Genomic DNA, 6,244 nt, shown 5'->3' on the forward strand with positions numbered 1-6,244 from the left:
GGCCACCTCAGCTGAAAGTGGCTGAGACCAAATTTTTCTTCCCAACAACTGTAATTTCTTGCCCTGAACTCCTCTGGGCCAGTGTAATCATATCCCCGGTCTCTCAAGACTCAGGGCTCTAAGGCTCAGGCTAGTTTTAGAACCCCCAGCATGGGAGGTCTAGAACATCACCATTGAGTGGGGAAGCCATTGTCACTTGTAGCTGTGGTGGACTTGAAACATAGCAGTTTCAAAGCAGTGTAAAAAAATGTAAAGTATCTCGTTGTTAAGTGCCGTCAAGTCAGTTCTGACTTATAGCGACCTTGTACAGAGTTTCTGAGGCCGTAAATCTTTACAAAAGCAGAAAGCCTCATCTTTCTCCTTCGGAGCGGCAGGTGGTTTTAAACCACCGACCTTGTGGTTCGCAGTCCAGTGCTTATCCTACAGAGCCACCATGCTCCCACAGATCTCATTAATAGTTTCGTATATTGATTAAATGTTGAAATGATATATTTTGATATATTAGGTTAAGTAAATATGTAATTAAAATTAATTTTACCTCTTTTTACTTTTTTGTAATATAACTACTAGAAAACTTTAAATTACATACGTGGTTCAAATATGTCTATGGGACAGCACTAACACCCAACCAAAGATTGGCTTGCTCTTACGTCAGATTCAGCCTGCCACCTGTTTTGGCAACTAGAGCTTTATTGGAACACAGTTGACACCGTTATATATTGTAAATGACTATTTTCATACAACAGAGGTTTTGAGTAGTCGTGGCAGAGCCCAAATTATCTGTGTGTTCCTTTACAGAAAAAGGTTGCTGACTTCGGGACTAGAACAGTGGTATATAATCTAAACTTTAAAGCTACCAGAAATAATGTTTTCATGAAGAATGCCTTTTATAGAAGTGTTTGACACTACATTGTTTCTCCCTCTGTAATTCTTACAAACACTGTTTGTTCTTCTGCGACTCTTATCTATAATTTATGGTTCACCCTAACTCACTGTTTGATCTTGTCTGATACATAAAGCCAAACACAATTTTTGTTTAAAATAACTAATTAATAAACAAACAGTGCTGCTACAAAATGTATCCTCTTATTTTCCTCCTGACAAGCTTACACTGCCTACACACGAAACCCTTCATGGCTCCATGTGGTCCTAGCACCTGCATATGTAGCTGTAGTACAAGATAGTTCAACTGACAATGGACTCATCCCGGAGTCAAAGAAGACGTTCTTAGATGCACCTCATTACAATGAATAGCATGTGTGAGTATGAAGCCAAATTCTTAAGGAGAAAGGGCTTCTGAGTAGAGCAAGAAAAAGTGACAGTATTCTCTCACCCGGACACCACCATGCCCTGCACTGCTAGACGCACAAACTAAAGCTGTCTTACAGGTAAAGCAAGATGGCAAGACTTCCTCTCACATACTTCGGACATGTCATCAAGAGGAACCGGTCTCTGAAGAAGGACGTCATGCTTGGTGAAATTTTAAGGCCAGTGAAAAAAAGAGGAAGCCCCTCAGTGAGATGGATTGATGTAGTAGCTGTAACAGTGGACTCAAATACGGACAGGATTGTGAGGTGGGTGCAGGACTGGCTAGTGTTTCATTCTGGTGTATATAGATAAGGGTCACTGTGAGTCCAAACCAACTCAATGGCAGCTGACAAATTTCTACACAGATTTCTTCCAAATTAAAAAGCAAAGATCCAAAATGAAAAGTTTTGGCCCACACAAGTTTAGGGAAGTTTCAGGACAGACTGACTTAGGTAGTGTGCTTTTGTTTATAGCTCAGAAGCCAATTAAATAAAATAACTTGAACCATTTCAGAGTTCTGTGTGTACAGCAGCATCCAGTTTGCTACTGATTGAGAAACTAGACCTCATTTTTCTGTTGGTGATGGTTATGTGCCGTGGAGTTGGTTCTAACTCTTAGCCATCCAGCTTAGGGTCTCTGAGGCTGTAAATCTTTACGGGAACAGAAAGTCTTATCTTTCTCCCACAAAACAGCTGGTAGTTTTGAACTGCTGACCTTGAGGTTAGCAGCCTGATTCATTACCACTACATTACCAGAGCTCCTTCATTCCTCTGATAGTACTTTAGTAAACATACTATATCAAGGTTTATCATTTGAATCTTATAATATTTGTAAGATTATGACAGAAACCTATTGTTTTTTTTTTTTTTTTAACAATGGATAATTGTTAAAGTACTATTGAGTCGGTACCGACTCAGCGACCTTGTATAGCATTTCCAAGGAGCAGCTGGTGGGGTTTGAACTGCTGACCTTGTAGTTAGTCCAATGTATACCCCACAGTGCCACACCAGGATTCCACAATAGTGGGTAATCAGTGTTTAAATAGTTTTTCTCGAAGTAAATTATAGTAATCTTTGTTTTTTAAAATTTTTTTAATTTGGTTTTGTATTTTTACATACTATATGTAATACAGAAAATATCTATATACTGCAGTGTCTGATTATAAATTTCAATAGAAATAAATGAAAATTTATGTTGTATAACAGTTTGTCAATGTTGATGCTTTGCTTCCTCGAATTTACACCAATGTGTTACTTAATCCACATAGTAACAATTTGCAAAATTGAACATTAAGTAGGCACTTGTACAAGGATACTTTTTTTTTTAATGGACTTTATAAGATGGAGTTTTAGTTACACAAATCTGAAAATAATGAATCTTTGAATTATCTATGCATTGCTACTGATAATAGTAATTAAGTATGGTTTTCAAAGTTGAAGTGTGTTATGTTGAATGTGAACACAATGGAAAATCATGACCTAAGGAGGCTTTCAACAAAACACAAGCTACCCATTTTTTAGGTCTTTTAATTACTACCACACTTCACAGCTCCAGATTTTTTGTTTTTTTCTACTTAGCATTTAATTAATTTTAGTATCCTTGTTTCAGAAATAATGTGGGTACATTTTACTGAAATAGGCACATCAATTCACATTTCTTGCTTTTTGTTTATATCTGTAGTTCTAGTTCTATTTTTTAAATTCAGTAGTTCCAACCATAAAAGGTGTTAGAAAAGTCTATTTCAAGCTTATGAGAAAAAATACAGCAAGATGTCGTTCAAATATTAAGTTGTATTTCTGATTTTCTACAGCTAATATTCTGCAAAAAGATAGGCTGAACTAGTTACATACTTGTGGGAAACCAGTGGTTTTGAGGTTATCGTCATTTCCTAAGCATGAGAACCCAGTTGGTGAGATGGTGCATTCCTAATCCTGAAGGATACCTGCAGGCCAGTCCAGATGCCAGCCTCTTCATGTTGGGCACTGTTCTTTCTGCAGGCCTAGGGTGTGCTCTCCTGGTTCCAGAAGGGGATTTACCATCAGGTAGGAAAATAGCAGAAGCGGCAAAGACAAAACTAAATCAGTAGTTGGGCTAACTATCCACTGATGAAATTTACTCGTTGAAAATTCAGTGGGAAGGCGCCTGGGTGTCACAGGTGGTCTGTACTTGGCTGGTAACTAAAAGGTTGATAGTTTGTACCCACCTAAAGACACAGCTGAAGAGCCAAGCCTGGTAATGGGCTTCCGTAAAGATTACAGGCAACCTTACTCCATAGCCATCAGGGTTTCTGAAAGTGAGCACGTTAACAAAAACCAAAGGGAATGTGAAAATTCACTAGCACATGTTTTCAGCTGTAAGTCACACGTGCCAAAATGAAAAGGGTCTGTATGGAAATGAGATTCAAAGGACATGATTTCTAATTACAAATAAATTTTCAACAGTAACACGCCTATGAATAGAAATGGTGGAATTAAATACTACCCATGTTGTTTAGTACAGTTGACTAGGTTCTGACTCATAGTGCCCTCCTGCATGGTGGGCTTGAACCACTGACCTTGTGGTTAGCAGTCTAGTGCTTATTCTACAGCCCCACCCCAGGACATTATATTAAACATCCTGAAGATTTGTTTTTGATATCCAAAACCCAAAATCTTACACAGTAATTTGCATATGCATAGCGCCTTTTAGCTGATTTGCTCAAGCTCTTAACAAACCACTAATAATAATCAGGTTTCTAAGGAGTCCTGGTGTGGCACTGCAGGTTAATGCGCTGGACTGCAAGGTCAGCGGTTCAAACTCACCAGCCGCTCCTCGGAAACCCCATACAGGGTCGCTATGAATCAGAACCGACTCTATGGCACTTACCAACAAAGCTAACCTCAAGATCAGTGCTTTAAACTCAACAGCCGATCCTCAAGAAACACTATACAGGGTTGCTATGAGTTGGAACCAAGTCCACGGTACTTAACAACAAATGCAGTCCTAGCGTGGCACTGTAGGATGAGCACTGGACCGCAAGGTCAGAAGCTCAAACTCAGCAGCTGATCCTCGGAAACCCTATACAGTGAACTGACTTGATGGTACTAAACAAAATACACCTGAGAGAGCTCTTCTGGTGAAACTTATCTAGGAAGATTCACATTCCAGGATTTTTTGTTTGTGTTTTTCAAAAAGTAGGGCTTCAAACCTGAATGGAATTAAAAATAAAACAACCCGAAATTTATGCCACCGTAAAACCGAAACCCAAATTGAAGTTTTTTGAGCCAGAACCGAGACGGAAAGCTTTTCACTCCACTTATTTTTAGTTCAACAATCATTTTTAAGTTGTAAGCAAAACCTTTGGACCATTGCGTTTGGCTTTCATCTGGCGCCCATGTATGCCAAATGCATCTCTGGCACAGGGCTGCTGAGGGCACAGTTCTTGCTCCACGAGTGTTGTCTGCTGTTACTGGAGGCAGCCACCGGCCAGTCCGAGTGGCTCCATGGTCTCGGCTTTCTGAGGATGTGACAAAGCCCAGAGGATTGATTGAGAGCACCCTCAAAATCTGGAAGACAGCTCTTGGGTTAGATGGCACCCAGTTCTGAACAGAACAGAAATTTTTCATGTGAGTGTAAACTTTTCAAACACATTATTCACATGTTTTAAATTCTAGAAATTGAAGACCATGTATAATTTTTTTTATCTCAATTTAAATGTACTATCACACATTGTTTGTAATTAGAGGTTTAAATTGGATATTTATCTCACAAATCGAAATGTTAACAAAACATCAGCAACTAGTGGGAAGAAAATTAATGTTTCAGCTGCAATCTACCGTGATTTCACTGAAAACAACTTGATGGTATCATTATGAAGTGAGATTTTTCTTCAGAATGTGCTGGATCAATATACAAGAGTGTTGTGAAGTGGGACTTTGAATGGAAGAAATCAGCAAGCCCTTTGAAAGTAAAATCAATGTGATTTTGAGTTTTCTGATAACACTGATACCTTGTTGTTGTTGTTAAGTTCTCTCAAATGGGTTCCGACTCACAGCAACCCTGAATAGGATTTCTGAGGCTGTAAATCTTTGCAGGAGCAGAAAGCCTCATCTTTCTCCTGCAGAGTGGCTGGTGGGCTCGAATAGTCAACCTCGTAGTTCACAGTCGAGTGCTTATCCTACAGAGCCACTGTGTGCTATACCCTAATATTACTCCTTATCCCTGGAGTTGTATGTAGTACAGGACAAATGAGAGCAAATTCATGTCGAGAATTTCTCAAGTATAAAAAGACTGAAAATGAAAGCAAGTGTAAAATTAGCCACGCCAATGACTGCAGATGAGGAAACAAATGCAGAGGCCCCGAAAGCATTCAAACCAAGAAGACAACACTGATTGGAGAAAGGGTCACAAATTAGATGAACTTGGATGCATGTGTTGAATTTGTTATTACTAAAGAGTTGTTCCTTTTCTTTCATTGACTATTCAGGATTCTATAAAATTTAAAATCCAGTTAATTTCTTCAATTGGTCAAAATTTTTCAATCAGAACGTTGGGGAAAAATACCTCAATTGTACCTAAACCTTAGCTCCAAAATTTGAAGTTTTCTAGAAAAGCAAATGTTCTTTTTCAAAGTGAACCTTGTCAACAGATTGAGTCCATCGATTCTATAATTTAATACGTAGCTCGCACAAAGCAGTCCGATACGTCTGGTGACCTGGGAGTAAAAAGAACTAAAAGAAGGACACACGGTATGTATATTGTATATCAAAAACACTGTCTCAAATTTTAGAGATATACAACATTGCTTTATAACAGATTTATTCTATTGCCATGGAGAATGGTTCTAATATGATTAAACTTGTTGATTTGCTCAGAAATGATAGTGAAATTGAATGGAAATTTATAAGACTATGACTTAGTGATATTCTAGAGGAGAAGAGAGGCCGCATCTTCAAAT

Source organism: Chrysochloris asiatica, unplaced genomic scaffold (genome assembly GCF_000296735.1).
Source record: "Chrysochloris asiatica unplaced genomic scaffold, ChrAsi1.0 scaffold00104, whole genome shotgun sequence".
Classification (NCBI taxonomy): domain Eukaryota; kingdom Metazoa; phylum Chordata; class Mammalia; order Afrosoricida; family Chrysochloridae; genus Chrysochloris; species Chrysochloris asiatica.